The sequence below is a fragment of the Leucopleurus acutus genome (genome assembly GCF_964270905.1).
Source record: "Leucopleurus acutus genome assembly, chromosome: 9".
Taxonomy (NCBI): Eukaryota; Metazoa; Chordata; class Mammalia; order Artiodactyla; family Delphinidae; genus Leucopleurus; species Leucopleurus acutus.
The window spans coordinates 10,787,729-10,809,932 of NC_139144.1; positions in this window are offsets into that span (position 1 = coordinate 10,787,729).

Consider the following 22,204-nt stretch of genomic DNA (forward strand, 5'->3'; position numbering starts at 1 on the left):
AGATGATTTCTTCCACAAAAATCTTTGCTCCATCATCAGGATTTGCAAACAGCTTGCAGTTTAGAAAGGGAAACGGTAACTCCATTGAAGAAAGGAATATATGTCAAAGGCCTCCCCAGCAGAGTCCACACTGCTGACAGTAATGATTTCCTACTCTTCTGTTTTGTTTTATAGATGGAGGGTACTGAAAATGTCTCTATTTAGAAATTGAAAATACAATTTAGGAATCGTGTCTTATCAGTAAGTGCTTACAAATACCATTTATTATTTCTCTGAGCAATCTCATAAGCGGTATGCCAAAGAAATGTTATACAAATATATGAATAACTATGTGGAAAATTGTTTTCAGTATTGCTGAAACTAGTAACAAACTGGATTCACCCTAAATATTCAGCAATATAAGATGATTAAAATAATATATGGACTATCCAAACAATAAAATACTATGTAGCTATTAAATAATTTTTTACAGAAATCTCTTTGCTTTATGTCTTCACTTGTTTTTCTTTTGTATCCGGAAATATCCAGAAAATAATATATACAATGTTAAAAGTGTGTTTCCCTGGTGTTGGGATTTTGAGTAATTTTTATGTACTTCTTACATTACAGATAATGTATTATGCAATTTCAAAATTTTAAAAAATCTATGTAATATAAAACTAGAAAGACCACTAAACATATGGAAATACTTATTCTTAATAGCCGTTAATTAAGAAAAGTCACAAAAAAGCATTAATCTATTCTGTAACCACCCTCCCCCCCTTACTTGCTAAAGAAAAGAAATACTGTTTGTTCTATGTAGTAGAAATAAAGAAAGACAAAGCCTTCATTCTAAACCGAGGTGACCTTGGCTTAGCCTCAGCTGTACGTACATACTCAGCACATAGCTTAGTCAAGAAAGCCCTTTAGCTTTTGGCGTTGTCAGTATCATGGTCCTCTTTTCAAGGACACTTTTTGTGAGAAATACTTTCTTGGCCCTGGACATGAAGTAATTATTAACAGACATGTTGCACTTAATAGAGTGTGGTCTCAGCTCTAGTTTATAAAAAGCTTGACCGCAGCTCTAAAACACCTCATCATTAGTTGGGGGGAACTTATCCTAGGCACTAACTTTGAGCCAGACTGGCTCTCACTCACCACCCGGGGCCCTCTTACACACACACAGGGGTTGGTGAGCCTATTTAACTTGGGCCAGAGTGAGGAAAAGTCAGATCTGGTTGGAGGGTCTCAAGACACACAACCATTTTAGGAAGGAAATCTCTGGAATCTATCAGAGGTTCCAATTAAGCAAAAAGTGACTCTTCCTACGATATTTTTGGCAACGGTGAAGGGACAAGCCATTGGCTGCAGGCTCCCTATTCTGACTGCACTTCAATCCAACCTGCTTCTACCTCAACTTACACCAAACTTCCTGCGAGAACCGCCACGTGCTGCCTCCACTGACTGACTTCTTTCTGAATCCTCAGCTAAACTGGGTCTGATCTCCGCACCCAGCTGCAGAGCCGTGTGACTAGACAGGCTCCATCAAATGTGACTGAGGACTTTCCGGTTATTCCATTCCATTTCTTTTTTTTTTTAACGAGTAAAAATTGCAATTCACTTTATTTTTTTTAAACATCTTTATTGGAGTGTAAGTGCTTTACAATGTTGTGTTAGTTTCTGCTGTATAACACAGTGAATCAGCTATACATATACATATAACCCCATATCCCCTGGTTATTCCATTTCTTTTCATCCTTGATCACATTCAGCTTCCCTGTAGCATTTTACAGTTCTGACCATACCTTCCTTCATGAAGCTCTTGTATTTTGGCACATGAAACTCTGGTTCTGGTTTATATCTGCTTTTCTCCATCCCCTCCACCTACCTCTTAAATCTCACTGTCCTCAGATTTCCAGCTTTGGACTTCTTCCTTTCCCACCCTGTATATTCTCTCTAGTTTATTGCTGTGGACTGAATGCTTGTGTCCCCCAGGTCCACATGTTGGACTCCTGACTCTCAAGGTGATGGGATTAGAAGGTAGGGTCTTTGGGAGGTGCTTAAGGCATGAGGGCAGAGCCCTCATGAGTGGGATTAGTGCCCTTATAGAGAGATTTCAGGGAGCTCCCGGCCCCTCCCACCATGTGAGGACACAGCAAGAAGGCGCTGTCTATGAGCAAGAGGGTTCTCACCACATGCCGTATCTGCAGGCACCCTCATCTTGGACTCTCAGCCTCCAGAACTGTGATAAATCACTGTCTGTTTTTTCTGAGCTGCCCAGTCTGTGGTCTTTCTGCTGCACCAGCCTGAATGGACTAAGTCATCTCAGCCTCTCTTGGCTTCAACAGCCACCTTCAACTCATAACTGAAAGATATCCCTCTGTCCCCCAGAGTGTCTTGTGTGCACCAGTTAGAAATTTTCACGTGCCTGCAGGACATTTCCACAGGGACATTGCACAACAGCTCCAGATGGACCCATCGCCCTCCCTACAAACATGCCGTCTTTCCTGTGATTGCATCTCAGTCAGCAGCATCTGGTCCCAAGGGCCCATCCTACTGAAAACATCCCTTCCGCTCAACACAGCCTTCACGCTCACGTCCCACCTTCTCACTGACTTTGGCTCACTTTACTTCTGACATGTCTCCTGTTTTACCTACTTCTTTGCTCATTACCACTGCCCTCTCTTCATCTGGAGTGCTCCTAAAGCCTTTGGTTTTGTTTTTAGCCTAGTAGATGTTCCCTCCGCAGATGAGTGGTTCAGTTGCCATGATATCTTTCACAAACAAGGCCTGATCACATCCTCTTCTCAGACACTTTGCTGGATCCCTGTTGCCTATAATATATGGTACAAACTCTAGCCAGGCACCTCTTCAAGGCTGCTCCCAAGAGTATCCAACCAACCCTCCTCTGCGGTGTTATGTAACTCATGGGCAGCTTTGCCTCTCCATCCCACTGCCCACGTTCCTCCCTCTACTGGAAATATGTCCTTTTTCCTCCTGTTCCTGTTTGTTCCAAGCCAAGTCACCCTTCCTGACCTAACATAGTCAACTAAGGACCAAAGAAATACTGGGACTCAGGGACTGTGGCCTGAGACCATTTCATATGCTGATTTATGGCATTTGGGGATTCCTGCAATTGCAAAACAACTTTCTTAAGTAAAACTATCTCATGATGGTTTTCAGCTGCTCTTGCAAGGGAGAGCAGGGAGAATCACTGAATAATGTAAAAACTGAAGGGAAATTACAGGGAATGACAAAACTCTCCAAGCTGCCAATGTTCCTGAACATGACTGTGTAAGTGGAATAGCTTTTGTTGTACAGTTCATTTTTAAGCACAATCGTGGGGATTGTTGCTGTCAATAGATTTCTAAATGGAAATAATTAGAGCCAGTTTTCCTAAGAGTTATTTCTCAAGGAATTTCCATGACTCCATCCAGGTTTAAAAATAACACACAGAATCAGGCAAAGGGGAATAAAGGAGAAGCTTATCATTTCTAGACAAATGTAAAAACCAACATGTTCATAAGAACAAGTTAACAGAATTGCAAAGTAAGATGCTAAGTTTGAGAGAGATGTGTGTGGAGAACAGGTGGAAACTAGAGTTCACGTTCTGAGAACAAGACTGATCTCTGCTAATAGCTAAAGAAATACATCATTTGATCCCACTGGGTCCCAATTGCTACCTGAAAATGATATTTAGGGATTCTTCCAGATCTAATATACCATGAGTATTAACTTACTTCAATGCAGTTGTTGCTCTCCGAAGTGCTGTACTAATTTCTGGCTGAGATTTAGGGCTAATTAATTCATGGTCATTTGCCTTCAGGCAATTACACCCTAGTGAGGGAGAATGATACTTACAATTTCTATCCTCTAATAGAAGTAGATTGTGGTTGGCCATATATAGGACACACAAAGTAGGAAAGGAGTCAGCTAAGATGTGCAACCATGGGTGACCAAGGAACCGTTTTCAGGGGACATCTACTTGTGGATCTAGTGACTGAGACTCAGGTTCTCTCTCTTGGGCCCTGTTACATTTAGTATTTTTGATTTTTTTATCAATGACTTTTTAATAAAGGCATAACATTGGCTGGATGTTGGATGTCCTGTAAATATGATGGAAGACACTGCCCAGTGTATTAGTCTACTAGGGCTGCTGTAACAAAGTACCAAAACCTGGGGGGCTTAAACAACAAAACTTTACTTTCTCACAGTCCTGGAGGCTAGAAGTCCAAGACCAAGGTGCTGGCAGGACTGCTTTCTTCTGAGGCCTCTCTCCTTGGCTTGTAGACAGCCATCTTCTGCCTATGTCCTCACATAGTTTTCACTCTGTGTGAGTCCCAATGCTAATCTCCTCTTCTTATAAGGATACCAGTCATAGTGGATAAGACCCATCCATAGAAGCTCATTTTCACTTGATTACCTCTTTAAAGACCCTATCTCCAAAGGAGGTCACCTTCTGAGGTACTGGGGATTAGGAATTCAACATATGAATTTGAGGGGGGGAACACAATGCAACCCATAGCATCCAGTATTCAAAGAAATAACACATAAAGGGAGTTCATAGTAAAGGGAGTCACTACCTAGCAAACAGTGAGGTGGAATAATTAAATACACCTGGATACAGACCCCAGCTCTCCACATATCAGCTGTGTGTTATGCGATGCTGCTGCTGAGATTGGAGACCTTTAGTTTATTCATCGGCAAAATATGAGTCATGATCCTACATCAGACAGTTACGAATTTTAAATTCAACTTCTGAGATAACACCAGGAATAATATGCTTACATAGAACATAACTTTGAGGGGCTTTCCTGGTGGCGCAGTGGTTAAGAATCCGCCTCCCAATGCAGGGGACGTGGGTTTGATCCCTGGTCTGGGAAGATCCCACATGCCGCGGATCGACTAAGCCCGTGTGCCACAACTACCACACAACTACCAAGCCTGTGCTCTACAGCCCGCGAGCCACAACTACTGAAGCCCGCGCGCCTAGAGCCTGTGCTCCGCAACAAGAGAAGCCCCCCACAGTGAGAAGCCCACGCACTGCAATGAACAGAACCCCCTTCTCGCCGCAACTAGAGAAAGCCCGCGCGCAGCAACGAAGGCCCAACGCAGCCAAAAATAAATAAATAAAATTTTTTTTAAAAAGGACATAACATTGAACTTCCCCATCAGGAAGCACAGAGTAACCCTTATTTGTTGCCTTGGAGGCATAAAACTGAGAATATTCAGGTATGATAGCTAATGAAAAAGAAGTGGAAGAGAAAAAATTTTCTTCATTTAATTATTGATTGAAACCTTATCAGGACACAATTTTTCTATTTTATGGAAATTATGTGCAATAAAAAAGTTACCACTGGTAATGACTCAACAAATACTAGTGGGAAAAACACTAAATTCTTTTTACTTGTCACAGCATTGTGTGTTTGACTCATTCTTAAGGAAATAAACAAGATTCTATTTGGAAAAAAAAAGAGGATTAAAAAAAACCCAGTGAGTGTGATAGCTTGCATTCATTTATTTCATGAAGCTGTGCATTGTTTCCATAAGAAAGTATTTACTCTCCCACGTGTAATCGTTAGGTGGTTTAGAACACTAATTTTTATCGTAAATTTTTTGAGCACTGGTATTTTCATGAAAGTATTAAAGATATTAAAAATGAAAATTCCATTTTTGAAATGCTTCGTGACAAATTTTTCTGTTGATATCATTCCAAATTTTATTAACCTTTTTTCCCCCATTCAGGCCCAAAATACATATACTGAAAAGAAACGTCTAGTTTCAATATGTTCTGAAATGAATCATAAAAATTAGGAAGCATGAGAGACCACATTGTGCTCTGGATAGAATCTGGGGACTGGAGTCAGGCAGACATTCTTCTTTTTTGACAATCATGGCCATGTTTTATGCATTTTCTCTTATGCACCAGGCAATTCTGAAGGGCAGACCTTATATTTCAAGTTTAAGTGAGGAAACCAAAGATACAACAGGTTAGGTTATTTGCATCAGTTCACCAGCTGAAAGGTAATGAAAGCAAGGTTGGAACCCAGTTTACCAAATCTAAAGTTGGTACGTCAAGCTTCAAACCCAGTTTCTGGCTTAGATACCACTATGCATGGGACTTAGGGGCTTCCAGAAGGAAGAAAACGCTTTCAAAATGACCTCAACGCTGCAGAAAATCACACTGGTCTTTAACGGAGGGTGTGATTGTGAGCTCAAGACTATCAAATGACATTACCTCCTGGATCAGCCATATGACACTCAGATCTGAGTTCTATGAAGTGCAGGGCGGGTGCAACATGAGGAAACATGTATAGGAACTATTTAACTAAAAAATTTGTAATGCATTTGAAGCAAGCAGCTCATTTATATACACCTTTAAATGCAGATGGTGTTTCAGAGAGGGCAGGGGTCCCTTTATCACCACCCACCACTGTGTTCACCCCCAGACAATGGATCATGGTTGGTTTAAACTAGTTATGACCAGTGATGGCAATCCTGTTCCTCTTGGCCAGATTCTTGATTTTACAACTTTCCTGACAGGCACTAGTGATGTTCCACAATATTTCCAGTTCTTCTCATTCCAGCATCTGGTTCAGATGCAAGTTTATCTCACCTCAGATGTGTGTGTGGTGTGCAATTTGCTTCAGCCAATGATGTGTGAGCAGAAGTGATGCATGCCAGTGCTGGGTGGAAGCTTCTAGTGGCTGAAGTGAGTCTCATGTCTTCCTTCCTTTTGCTGTGGCAGCTGATATGGTTCCAGGCAGTAGAGGACTCTACATCTTGGGTCCCTGAGGGAGGAGGCTATAGAATAGAGGTCCTGCTGAACTCAGAGGAACATATAACAGGAAGAAGAAATGGACCTTTGTGCTTCTAAGCCACTAAAGCCCTAGGACTGTGTGCTATCACAGCATTTCCTTGTCTATCTTAACTGATACCAGGACATAATTGGCTGGTGTACTCCCTTCTTTCTTCTTTCTGACTGAAGTGATCATGATGTCTGGAGGTGTTGAAGCCATCCTGACAAGTGTTAGGAGAAGAAGCCAAGATGATAAGGGTTGTAGATGATAAGAAGAGCCTGGATCTTTGTTAACATCACTGAACAGATGACCAGTTCCACCACTTTCCCACCTCTTTAGAAAAAATACTACCCCCCCCCATTTAAGTTCTTGTAACTGGCATTTTCTATTACTGCAATGAAAAACAATGCCAACCAACAACTGCATTGATGGAGTGGCTGGTGGACTTAGGGCAGTATCCCAAGGAAGCAGTACAGAGTGGAGCTGTGGTGTCCCTGGGGCCATGGTTGCAAGACCTGAGGGTACCCGGCCAGATGCAGGCAGCTTTGTGAGAGGCTGTGAGGTGGCATGTGTACAGTTACTATGTTTGGTGTGAGTGGTCCATTAGTGGATGACTCCATAGGTTAGAGACATGAGGAGAAACTCTAATTTCATCAGTGTATTAAATATCTTCTATCATTTTTTTTGACCACTTGATGAAAGTAATAGGTTAGGTTGGTAATTGTAGGCTAACATCTCTGAAAACAACTGTGTTTCTGTCCAGTTTCTACACAGGTGGACTTTATGCCTATTGATAACATAAGGCTTGGAGTATAAGGTTCATGGCTTTTATATCTGTTATTATTTTCATCAAAACAAGATGCTATTCTTCATACTCAAGTAATTTTGCCTTAGATTTCTGCTTATCTCATAATGATTACCACGTTTACTGTCACCTTTATTTTGTTCTTCTGTATCTTTGCTATATTTTATGTTTATGTTTTCATGTCACTTCATTTTTGTCCTATTTACCTTAACTTTATATATATAAATATATAAAACAGTGGGATTTGTTTTAATCCAATTGTGATTTTTTACTCTTTTATACATAGAATTTAAAGCAATTGTTTGACATATGGTCGAAACTGATCACATTTTTTGGAAATAACTCTCTCACAAAGAACAACTAAACAAAGTACATTAAACATATTTTAGAAAATCTTATAAAAAAGGTAATGAGGACATGTAGAATTCTGGTTTTGGACAAAGCAAAGTAATAGAATTGGGTTTATTTCTTGCCTAAAATAAAACAAGCTGACAAAATATAAAAAACAATGTTTTTCAAGACAGTGAATATCAGGCAATAGAAGAGAGTGCTCCCTGAGAGGCTGGAATGAAACAAGATGAGCCCTGTGATGACCCCAGCTGATTGCCGGGGAGAGCTTACAGGATGAAGTGCAGGAAGGGGACCCAGGCAAAGCCTCATGGATTGTGGGGTGGAGGAGACAAAGCTGAGAATCCAGGGACACAAGGTAGCTCAAATCTGTAGAGGGAGAGAATAGCATCTGAGAGAATTCTGGAGGGCTGCAGAGGGTGTTCACCTGAATAAACACTTGTGAAGAAACTACCCAGGGCCAAGGAAAGAAGCATCTGGGAGAGTTAGAAGTACCAGAGCCCAGTTCTCACACTTGGCTGAGAAGAACACCTGTCCCATCAGGCAGCCTGGAAAGACATGAGGAATTGGTCAGAGGACTTGCCTCAGGAGAAGGGAACTATAGCCCTAGACTGAGCCCTGGACTGGTAATGATAAACAAATATTAAAACCAAAAGATTCAAATTGTGTCCAAGTAATTTAACTAATCAAAGCTTAAGAATATTTATAGGAATACAGAAATATCCAGCACCCAACAAAGTACAATTTACAATGTGTCAAATCCAACAGTAATCACCAACAATGGAAATAAGCAAGAAACTATGACCCATAATGAGGAAATAAGAGAGCATGAGGGGCGGTGGACCTGGAGTTTCCAAAAGGGAAAGATGGGGTGGAGCTACAAAATATTGAATGTTAGTGGCCAAACACTTTCTAAATTTGATGGAAACTATAAAACCACAGATCAAAGTAGCCCAATGAACTGCAAGCACAAGAAACATGAGGAAAACTAAATAAAATTGCTCAAAGCCAGTGATGAAGGAAAATTCTTAAACACAGCTAATAAAAAAAGGCATATTATATTGAGATCAGCAATGATAAGAATGACAGCAGATTTTTTATTGGAAATGATGTAAATAAGAAGGCAGCATAGCATTATCTTTAAAGTACAAAAATAAAAAACAACAAAAAAATTACCCTGTAAGCCTAGAATTCTAGACTTGGTAAAAAATATCTCAAAAATGAAGCTAAATACAGACTTTTAAAGTCATACTAAAGCAGAATGTATTGATTACCAGCAGACACATACTAAAGCCAGCTAAAAAGGTTTCAGTAAGATCCAGAATCTCATTCTATAATATAAATATGTTCCAAGTATAGAGGAAACATACCTCAACATAACAAAGGCCATATATGACAAACTTATAGCCAACATCATGCTCAATGGTGAAAAACTGAAAGCATTTCCTTTAAGATCAGGAACAAGACAAGGATGCCCACTCTCATCACTTTTATTCAATGTAGTGTTGGAAGTCCTAGCCATGTCAGACAAGAGAGAGAAATAGCAGGAATCCAAACTGAAAAGAAAGAAGTAAAACTCACTGATTGCAGATGACATAATACTATATATGAAAAATGCTAAAGCTGCCACCAAAAACTATTAGAATAATAAATGAATTCAGCAAAGTTTCAGGACACAAAATTAATATACAGAAATGTCTTATGTTTTTGTGCACTAACAAATAACTACCAAAAGGGAAATTAAGAAAACGAAGCCATTGACAATTGCATCAGAGAATAAAATACCTAGGAATAAATTTAACCAAGGAGGTAAAAAACTTGTACTTGAAAAACTGTAAGGCATTGATGAAACAAACTGACTATGTCACCAACAAATGGGAAGATATACCATGCTCATGGATTGTAAGAAATAATATTGTTAAAATGACCACACTACCAAAGTCAGTATGCAGATTCAATGCAATCCTTATTAAAATATCAAAGGCATTTTCACACAACTAGAACAAATGATTGTAATATTTTTTATTGAAACACAATAGCCAAAGACATCTTAAGAAACGAGAACAAAGCTGGAGATATTATGCTCCCTGATTTCAAACTGTACTAAAAGATACTGTAATCAAAATAGTATGGTAGTGACACAAAAAGAGACATAGATCCATGGAACAAAGTAGAGAGCCCAGAAACAAATCCACACACATATGGTCAATTAATCTATGACAAAGGAGGCAAGAATATACAATGGGGAAAAGACAGCCTCTTCAATAAATATCTACTGTACAGCAACATGCAAAAACATCAAACTGGACAACTTTCTCACACCATATACAAAAATAAACACAAAATGAATCAAAGACTTAAATGTAAGACCTGAAACCATAAAATTCCTGGAAGAAAACATAGGTAGAACACTCTTTGACATTGGCCTTAGCAACATTTTTCTCGATCTGTCTCCTCAGGCAAGGGAACTAAGGCAAAAGTAAACAAGTTGGGACTACATCAAACTAAAAAGCTTTTTCACAGTACAGGAAACTGTCACAAAATGAAAAGGTAGCCTACTGAAAGGGAGAAGATATTTGTAGGCAGTATATCAGATAAGGAGTTAATATACAAAATACACAAAGAACTCATAGAGTTCCACATCCAAAAATCTAATAGCCCTACTTAAAAATGGGAAGAGGACCTAATTAGATATTTTTCCAAAGAAGACATACAGATGGCCAACAGGCACATGGATAAGTGCTCAGCATCACTTATCATCAGGGAAATGCAAATCAAAACCACAATGAGATACACTACCTCACACCTGTCAAAATGGCTATTATCAAAAAAAAAAAAAAAAAGAAAAGAAAAGAAACAAGTTTTGGTGAAGTGTAAAGAAAAGGGAACCCTCGTGCACTGTTGGTGGAATTGTACATTTGTGCAGTCACTATGGAAAACAGTATTGAGATTCCTCAAAAAATTAGAAATAGAGCTTCCATACGATGCAGCAACTTCACTTCTGGGTATTTATCCAAAGAAACCATAAACACTAATTTAAAAAGATATACACACTACAATGTTCATTGTAGCATTGTTCACAATAGCCAAGATTTAGAAGCAGCCTAAATGAATGGATAAAGATGTAGTATATATATTCAATGAAATATTAGCCATAAAATGAATGAAATCTTGCCATTTATGACAACATGGAAGGATCTAGAGGGTATTTTGTTAACTGAAATAGACAGAGAAAGACAAATATTGTATGATCTAACTTACATGTGGAATTAAAAACAAAACAAAACAAAATGAAAACAGACTCATAGATATAGAGAAGAATGGGTGGTTGCCAGAGGGAAGGGGATGGAGAGGGAAAAATAGTGAAGGGGATTAAGAGGTACACTTATGAAATAGATAAGCCATGAAGACATCATAAACAGTATAAAGAATATGGTCAATAACATTGTAATAACTTTGTATGGGGAAAGATGATTACTAGACATATGTGGTAATCATTTCATAATGTATGTAAATGTCAAATCGTTATGTAGTACACCTGACACTGATGTAATATTGTATGTCAACTATATTTCAGTTAACAAAAAGAAAATATAGGTAAATATTTTGGTCATTAGTGTAGCAAAAGTCTTCTTAAACAAAACACTTATATGTATACTATATAATAATTAATACATTTGACTATATTAAGAATGAGAACTTTTATACACCACCAAACAAAAAGTGAAAAGACAAGTTACAAAATGGGATAAGACATTTTCATTAGGTACAGCCAATGAAGGATTAGTATTGAGAATATATTAAAAAAATTCTGAACATGACTAAGGAAAGCACAAACCACACAATAGAAAAGTAGGAAAAGACGTGAGTAGTCAATACACAGAAGAGTATGTGCCAATTTCCAGAGAGACGTATGAGGAAATCAACATAATTGGTGACAAAGAAAATACAGATCAAAGCACAATATGATCACATTTCACAGGCAAGAGTTGGAACGTGTACCCTTATCAGGATTGGGAGAATCTATTATTCATTGTTGTTAGGTGGGTTGATTGTGGGAACATTCTGGAAAACCATTTGGCATTTCTTCCTCGGGCTGGGCGCACACATATTCTACCCAAGAGAAAGTCTTATACACAATACAATGTATGAGAATATTGACAACAGCACCGATAATAATGGAAAAATGCTGGAAATAATTCAAATGCTGGTCTATTTGACAATGGATGGATAAAGCGGTACGTTCACACAGTGGAATAGTATGTAAGAGGAAGATGAATAAACTAAGGTATAACAATATGAGTGAATTATGGCAAGTTTAAAGAGCTAAAAATATTAAATATGGAATAATACTCTTTCTATAAAGTTAAAAATTAAAATAAAATATACTTTAGGAGTATATACCACATGGATATGAACATATATATGTAAATTAAATAAAATACTATAAAAAGGACAAAAAGTAATGAACATGGGACTTGGGGTGATGGTTATACCAATGGAAGGTGAATGGAGGATTAAACAAAGTTCAAAATGATTATTCAGGTTATATTTCAATCATTAATAATTCAAAGTTTTAAAGTCAATGTCATTTAATTCATAGTTAAAAATGAGGTTAGAGCTAGTCAACCTCTGTGAACTCATCAGAGACAAAATGAAAACAAATGAATGGCCAGAATAAAATTATAACATGAATATATTGTTGGGTGAAGAAAAGTTAAATTAAAATTGCAATAGCATTAGAATAAAGATTGCATTGGAGTTAAATTAAAAAGTTCCTATATCTCTCACACACTCTCTATCCCTGAGCGATGGATTTGAGATTGCTCGCACAGGCATTGTACAGGACCCTAGGAGTGGTCCAGTAAATCATGACATTTCAAACCAATAACTGCAACAAGATAAACAAAAAGCCAGTGAGGATGGTTTCTCCCTGCTTATGGAAAGCACTGAAACATAATATTATCCTTTGTGGATTTCTGGGAAGAGGTTACATACATAAAACAAGCACTTGTCAGTAAGCTTGTTGTTTTAACCAAACGATCAGCCCAGATGGGAATTTTAGTTTGTTTGAGTGGACATGTGACAGTGTCACTCTGCAATAATGGTGCTGGTGCTGCCATATTGCATCTGGAAGAGATATATGAGCATTATATTATTTCTTTGGAAAGAAATCATTATAAAAAATTATTTCTTGGACTGAAAGTTCTTATGTTTGATAATAGTCTAGGAGAGAAAATTTTAATTCCAATGGTGAATACTACTCAAATGGGAGTTATTAATTAGAAGGCAGGTTGTCATCAAAATTTAAATATGTTATTTATAAGGATAGCAGGTGAATGAAACTGTCATTTAAAACTTAACTGAAATGTGTCTCTCCAATTCTGTTCCAGGTTGATTCTCTCACGCTTATTTCAGCCCAGTGGGAGTTCACAGAAAGGCCCTGATGTTTGACATTTCTTTTGGTTTCAAAAATTGGCTAAAAGTCAGTCAGATCTATGTATTCATACAGGTGAATGCCAGACTAAGTTATGGCTCCCCCTCAAGATTTGTGACTATAGCCAGGATCAAGTTGGATATATCCAAGTTCAGTCTGATCGAATATAGAAGGAACAGAAAGGGGGAGGAAAGGTGTTGAGCCTAGATATTCTATTACGGTTTCAGAAGTGGGGATTTGATTCTCCAGTGAAGCGCTTCTCAAAACTTTCCACCAAAACATATACAAGGAGAATTGAAGAGTACATTTGTACACTATGTATACATAGCGCAGTCCAAGCACAAATTTACCTTGAGCACTTTGATTTATTTTGAAATTCACCTTTTGCACTCTCTAATGTGCATGCTTGATTGAGGGTAAAAATATTGTTATAACAGAGCCAACAGTTAAAGTCACTGAAGTCTCCCTCTCCCTCCGAATCATTTAGTAAGATTAAGCAGGAAAACAGGAGGGAGGGTGAGCTTCTGGGTAGAATCACATTTAAGGAATGCAGGATAAAGACGGTGAGAAGCCATCAGAGAGATAAGAGGCAAAAAGCTAGAGGACAGATTCCCAGAAGACAAGGGAAAGGGACCAGTCAGGAGTATCAGAGAAATCAGAGAAAGTGAGGAAGGCATGGCTGAGATGGGGCAACTGAACTTGACAATGAGGATACCCTTGGGGCTTGTAGAGGCAGCTCTTTTTATTGATTTTTTTTCTTTTTAAATCCATGAATGACTTTTTTTTTTTTGGATTTGTACTCTGCCTGTATTTTATTTATTTATTTTTTCATTGGAGTATAATTGTTTTACAATGTTAGTTTCTGCTGTACAATGAAGTGAATCAGCTATATGTATACATATATCCCCTCCCTCTTGGACCTCCCTCCCCTTGTCCCGGCCCGATCCCACCCATCCAGGTCATCACAGAGCACAGAGCTGAGCTCCCTGTGCTATACAGCAGGTTCCCACTAGCTATATATTTTACACATGGTAGTGTATTTATGTCAAACTTAATCTTCCAATTCATCCCATCTTCCCCTTCCCCCACCCTGTGTCCACACGTCTGTTCTCTACATCTGCGTTTCTATTCCTGCCCTTCAAATAGTTTCATTTGTACCATTTTTCTAGATTCCACATACATGGGTTAATATAAGATATTTGCTTTTCTCTTTCTGACATACATCACTCTGTATAACAGACTCTAGGTCCATTCATGTCTCTACAAATGACCCAATTTCGTTTTTTTATGGCTGAGTAATATTCCATTATATATATTTATCACATCTTCTTTATCCATTCATCTCTCAATGGACATTTAGGTTGTTTTCATGTCTTGGCTATTGTAAATAGTGCTGCAATGAACACTGGGGTACATGTGTCCTTTTGAATTATGGTTTTTCTCAGGGTATATGCCCAGTAGTGGGATTGCTGGGTCGTATGGTACTTCTATTTTAGTTTTTTAAGGAATCTCCATACTGTTCTCCACAGTGCCTGTATCAGTTTACATTCCCACCAACAGTGCAAGAGGGTTCCCTTTTCTCCACACCCTCTCCAGCATTTATTGTTTGTAGATTTTTTGATGATGGCCATTCTGACGGGTGTGAGGTGGTACCTCATTGTAGTTTTGATTTGCATTTCTCTAATGATTAGTGATGTTGAGCAGATTTCCATGTGCCTCATTTATTCTATTATTGATTCCTTCTAGTGTATTGTTCATTTCAGTTATTGTGTTGTTCATCACTCTTTGTTCTTTAGCTCTTCTAGGTCTTTGTTAACATTTCTGGTATTTTCTCGATCTGTGCCTCCATTCTATTTCTGAGATTTTGGATCATCTTTACTATCATTATCATGAATCCTTTTTCAGGTCGGTTGCCTATTTCCTCTTCATTTATTTGGTCTTGTAGGTTTTTACCTTGTTCCTTTGTCTGTAACATATTTTTTTTTGTCACCTCATTTTTTTGATGGGTGGAGCTGTATTCCTATCTTACTGGTTGTTTGGCCTGGGGTGTCCAGCACTGGATTTTGCAGGCAGTTGAGTAGAGCCAGTCTTGGTGCCAAGATGAGGACCTCTGTGAGACCTCACTGATGAATATTCCCTGGGGTCTGAGGTTGTCTGTTAGTGTAGCCGTTTGGACTTGATGCTCCCACCACAGGAGCTCAGGTCTAACCCCTGGTCTGGGAACCAAGATCCTGCACATATTGCAGCATGGCAAAAGAGAAAACAAAACAAAAAAAAAGTAGTGCAATAACAAAGAATAAAAAATAAAATAAAATTAGAAAAATAAAAATATATATTAGGAAAAATAAAATGAAAATATAAGTGAAACAGCTACAACAAGGTAAAACAGAACCACAATAGAAAAAAGGGAAAAAACAAACAAAAAAAGGGGAACAATCCAAAAGGAGCAGAACAATAACAAAGTATAAAGAATAAAATAAAATGAAAAAATAAAAAATTTACTAGAAAAAATAAAAATATAAATGAAACAACAACAACAAGGTAAAAGACAACCACAACCTAAAAAAAGAAAAAAGAAAAAAAAAGGCCACAAAAGGCCTTGGCTGTGGGGGGTGGGGCTTAGGTGGGGGCGGGGCTTAGGCGAGGGGCAGGGCCTATGCTCAGGACCCGCCAGGCTGGGAAAGGCAGTCTGGCGGGAGGGACCTCGGAGTGCTAAGTGTAGGGGTAAGGCCCTGGGTGGGAGTGTGGGGTGCGGGGCTTAGGCTTGGCGCAGCTGGAGGGAACCTCGCAGGGCAGAGGATTATGCCCAGGACCTCAGCAGGCTCCCCAGGGCCCGAGAGGACAAGGGAAATGCTGGCCGCGTTCCCTTCTGATCCTCTGCTCTCCCGAGGGTCTCCCCCGTCCCTGTTGATCCCCTAAGCATTGGTGGGCCCCTCCGGGCCTGGGAACCCCTCCCCTCCCCCAGCTGCCCCTCAGGGGTGCCGGTCCCATCCCGCCTCCACTTCTTCTCCCCCCCTCCCTCCCCCCCACCTCCTACCTGGTCGCTTGGGTGTTGCTCCCGTCCCCTTAGGTGTCTGTGGTTCCCCCCACCAGTGCCTGGTAGGTGCCCTAGTTGTGCAGAGACTTGAACTCCGTGTTCTCCTAGTCTGCCATCTTGACTCTGCCTCCCCCAACCCCAGAAAGCTGTTTCTGAAGAATGATTGGGGAGAGAAAAATTCCCACATGGGCTTTGTGGAAAAGGTGGAGCTGGTTGACCAGAGGAGAGAAGCAGGAGAAGGAGAGATCCCTCCAAGACAGAGTGTTCAGCAAATTGGTTGCATGTAAGATAAACACAAGTCATTTGCATTTTTATATTTGTAGTAAAAATTAGAAAAGGTGGAAAGTCATTATTTACAATAGTTTCATAAAATATCAAATATGTAGCAAAAAGATCTAGCAAAAGATGTGCAAGATGTTTACCAATATGTTAACCTCTTCTCAAATTTATATATAGATTAGAAGTTTGTCAGTATTAGTGTTCTTTATTTAAATTGATGATTCTAAAATTTGTACAGAAAATTTATACATGAGGAATACTAAGAGGTTGAGGACAAGGAATGCAAGACATCCTTCTCTGTTTCTATTTCCTCTATAAAGAAGATGACAGTGGCACCTGCTGAGAAGGAGAAGAAAGGACTACTTTTCATAATCTCATCTCTCTGCCTTCAACTGCTGCCCACCCACCATCACCTGCTTTTGTGTCTGGCCTTGGTCTCTGCTCCCCAGACCAGGTTCTGGTTCCTCATTTACCCCTTGTTGTGACAATGGTCTCCCCTAGGACTCAGGTCCCATCCCGCACCTCAGGCATGAACTCTGCTGCTCACAGCAGCACCTTGGGATTCTTATTTGTTTCTTACAAGGTGCACACCGCTTCTCCCATGATTTTTTGTTGTCATCCATGTGTTTCTTCTCTCTGGCTTACTCTAGTTCTGGAGTCAGCAATTTGTTTACCTGCTTGGTCCCCACCTGCAGTAGGTCAACACCTGTCTTTCCCCACCTGCTCTAACCACCCATCTCCCCTCTGGTGTTTGTCAGTGACACCTTGAGACCTCTAAGTCCTCAGGTAGTTTCTCCTCTGGACATGGCCACCACGAGACAGTGGGCCAGCAGGAGAAGAGTGTCGTCATCAGAGCCTGTTCCCCCGAGAAGTGGGCCCAGAGGCTCTGTAGACAAAACACTTCCAGGCCAGATGGCCCAGCACCCTACAGGCTCAGAAGTCTCAGTTGGCCTGGAAATCAGCATCTGAGGTGGCCAAGTGAAGCTGTTGAAGAAGTCCCATGTGTGGGGAAAAAGCTTCCTCTGGTGTGCAGTGCTGACTGTGGCTCTATGCTGACTGCTGGTGTCACGGGGCCATGTTTTCTTTTTTGCTTTAGTTGTTGACAATTTGCTTAATGTTAGATAATAGTAGTATGTAGACTTAGTAATATTAGCGTAGATAATCTATTCATACAGTTCAAAAATAAAACCTGTAAGATGTCTTCATTTCCCATTTTCCACTTTGCAGCCGTGCTCAACAGCACTGACTGCCCCTTCCCATACTCTGACCGTGCTCACATCCCTGTAACATGTTTGTCTCATTTTTCTGTCTTCTCTTAGGTAGGTGTGTTGGGGCGTGGTAGGTATCCACCCCAATGCCTGATATAAAACTTGTCCCAGATTGTGTTTAAGAAACCTTTGCTGAATGAATGAAATCCAGAACTCAATACTGAGAACTCCTGGCCAGTATTAATAAGCTTCTGACTTACAAAGATTCCCCTTTTCAGTGTCTTGTTCAAAGCTACGGTTTTAAAAACATCTCTATTCTTAATACCTCTGTGTTCCCTTTAAAATCTTGCAGAGAGGAAGGTGGGAAGACAGGGAATGGATATTTTATTTTCTCCAGGAGAGGGAGCAGACTAGCCCTGGGCAGGCCATGCCAGGGCCTTTCTTTCACCTCATAATTATCGCCAGGCAATGGAAGTACAAGCATGGACTGCAGCGAATTTCACTCAATGCCTGATGTCAGTGATTCCCTTCCAGGAGCCCAGCATCCCGCTTGGTTCTAGGACAGAGATGGGTATTGGCAGTCTCCCCTCAAGACCTCCCCAACTCTCTCTACAAAGCAGTGCCACCTTCCCCATAAAGGGCAGTAGAAACTGTGCACTATGGGGATGCAAGAGAGGGGAAAGTCAGAGCAGCAAGGTCCAGATGGGGTTTTGATAGACAAGAAGAGGAGAAATGCCCCCTGCCCAAGGTGCAGAGGTGAAAGGGAGTGAGGTGTTTGAGGGGTAATTTCCTGAAGTAGTAGGAGAATTAGACAGGTCTTGATTGTACATTTAAGAACCTCGGGCTTAACCTGAAAGACATAGGATTCACTGAATACGTACAATTGGGGGAGGTTTGATCCATTCTGGGTTTTAGAAAGACTACTTGAGCAGGCGTGGCCAGGACACAAAGCAGTGCGAAGAGAGTGGAGACATTTCAACTTCCCCAGCAGGAGTGTGTGTGCGTGTGCAAAGGTGGGTGGTTCCAGCCAGCCAGTCTCAGCTAACCAGCTGCTGTTTCTAGTTGTTACCTGTCTCTCCAGGTGAAGTTGCTGCTAGTCAAAGTTTAGGGCCAAATGTTACCCTTGAACATGTGTCGCCTTTGGACATGGGGCCAACTGCTCCAGCTCTGTCTCTGCTTCTTTTATCTCCATCTCCATTTCCACTGAGAGTCAACTTTATCTGAAGAAGCAAGAAGATACGTTTAAAGGGAATAGCATAGTGCCAGTGCACTGGTACACTGGAAGGTGGTCTATGCAGGTGCAAAGTCCCTTGTACGCCTGAGTAAGTGGGACTCGAGCAGTGACGTTGTTTCCCTAAGCGTACCTGGTCAGCCGATCCAGGATGAGCTAGTCTGAAAATCCAGGACTCGGACCCCCGTGGTCTGCAGTCACACCCCACAGTTCGTACATCGTTATGCATCACGCGTTATGCTCACCCATAATTTTTGACATTGACTCAGGCCACAATGAGAATGAGAGGCAACACAAGAAAGAGCCACACTGAATTACTGCATCCTTAGGGGCTCACTCAATCATAAGCATACCCCCAAATAATCTCCAAAAATGGTGTTTCTTCCCAGTATTATTTACAATCTTTCAACTGTAGCAGGGTGAAGGTAGCTATTGGTGCATACATAGGGTCCTATGGTTTGATGGCTTATTTGAAAAAACGCTCACGTTTCTCAAATAAATAAATATAGGCACCCCAGTGTTCGTTGTTTACAATAGCCAAGACGTGGAAACGACCCAAGTGCCCATCAACAGACGATTGACTTAAGAAGACATGGTATATTATATATACAGTAGACTATTACTCAGCCATAAAAAGTAATGAAATAATGCCGTTTGCAGCAACATGGGTGGACCTAGAGAATATCATACTAAGTGAAGTAAGTCAGACAAAGACAAATATTATATGATATCACTTACATGTGGCATCTAACAATAATACAAATGAATTAGACTCACAGACTTAAAATAGTCTTAAAATAGAGAAATAGACTCACAGACATAAAAAACAAACTATGGTTACCAAAGGGGAAAGGGAAGGAGGGAGGAACAAATTAGAAGTATGAGATTAACAGATACAAACTACTATCTGTAGAATTAATAAGCAATAAGGATTTACTGTATAGCACAGGGAATTACATTCCGTATCTTGTCATAACCTATAAAGGAGAATAGTCTGAAAGAAAAAAACTGAATCCTTGTGCCGTACACCTGAAATTAACACAATATTATAAATCAACTATAATTCAGTAAATAAATAAATAAATGTCAGCTCTGCAAGCTTACTTGCTACAAAACAACCAGTGTGCACTAAATGGAGTGAGGCTTAGTCAGGTTTAACTTTCTTCTATTCAATTTCTCAATGCAAAATCCCTCCAAGTCATTAGCAATGCTCCCCTCAGAGAGCAGATTCCAGAGGATCCATGAGAAAAGGTCCGTGGGTCCCCATATGGCAAAATAACACATATTCCGTAATCAGAGGCTCACAGTGGTCTGTGAGTCAAAGAGGTCGTTTGTTGGCAGATGAAATAAACAAGAGGCGAGTTACCACCTATACTGAAAACATTATAGTTCCCAGGAATGACTTTCCAAAGTTCCAAGAATCAGAGGGTTTTTATTACATTAAAAAATTAAATGTGTTTATAATTTGTTTTCATTAGATCTAGTGTGAGAATGATTCATTTTCCTGCTAAAGCTCAGAAAGGTATTTTACAAGCCAAATGAAGACTGAGCAGCAGGTGTAACAACAGAACTCAGGAGTGGGGGTGGTGGCGTGAGGGTCAGTGTTCTGGTGTCAGGGAGTCCAGATTTGTCCCCTTCCACTGGTGGGGGCCTCTCCAGCCATGGTTTGATCCTCTGTGTCCTCGTTCCTGCAAGGGAACCATGTCCCCACCCCGGGTTGTGGGAGAGCCTGATAATTGTCAGCAATGCCATCACCTGCCTTCCTTCCCAGGGTGCCTGCTCCCCCTTCCTTCCTGGAGCCTCCACCATCACCCGCTCTGTGCCTATCACGGGGCCCCAAAGAGCCCAGACGCCCAGTTTACACTTCATGAGGGTTAAGCTGACTTGTGAAGATCAGAGCACTGAGGAAACTCACAGTCATAATGTGTTCTGAATGGACTTCAACCGCAGAGAGATGAACTGTTTTCCACACGGTTTGCTATGGTCTGAATGTTTATGTCCCCCCACATTCCTATGTTGAAACCTAATGCCCAAGGTGATGGTACTAGGAACTGGGGCCTTTGGGAGGTGATTAGGTCATGAGGGCGGAGCCCTTGTGATGGGGTTAGTGCCCTTAGAAAAGTGGCCCCAGAGAACTCCCTCACCCCTTCTGCCACATGAGGACACAGTTAGAAGCTGTCAGCTGTGAAAACAGGAAGTAGGCCTCACCAGACACCAAATCTGCTGGCTCCTTGATCTCCGACTTCCAGCCTCCAGAACTGTGAGAAATAAATCTCTTGTTCATAAGCCACCTGGTCTGTGATAATTCTGTTAAAGCCACCCAAACAGACTAAGATAGCTCGGAATTGGCTGATCCTAGATTCAAATCTAGTGCGGAATGATGCCCAGTTCTGGCACTTTTTCATCCAAGGTCAGAGACACCTGCCTGATGTCAGTGACTGGTGGTGGCCTGGACAGGAATCGCAGGGTGGCCCGGGAAGGGGCAGTTTTGGGACTGAGCGGTTACGATACAGTCACATGGAACTGCAGTCCGTCTGGCCGGCCTGTTCGCCCATAATGGATCTTTCCTTGATGGAAACCTGCTGGAAGGAATTTGGAAGGTGGAGGCGCTGCCAAATAAAACCTTTTCCTGGCCCCTAAACCTGCCCTCCTTGGCCCCTGTCTGGGCATGGGCTGAGTGGGCCATGCAGCAGTCCCACTGGATGGGACAATTCTCCCCCTCCCTCTTCCCAGGACTCCCGGGAGAGGAGTGCTGGGGCCTGATGTCCCCCAGGGCAGGCCGCTGGGTCCATGGCTGAGCACATCCACGCCCTACCTTCTATGGCACCTGCAAAAGCTCTCCCTTCCAGGATCTCATTGCAAAATTTTGGGGAAATGAAATGTGTCCAGTTGGATGAGATTGATAAGGTGGCTGAATAAGTATGGGTCATGGAACCATAATAGCGAGGAACAAAGTCATAAATCAGATTCGGGTGCTGGGTTTGAATGCAGGTAGAAGGAAAACAAGGTCGTTAAAAGGTTATTTGTTTTTGCAGAGTGTTGGCCAGCATCCTAGCATTTTTGGCAAGCAGAATGGGCTC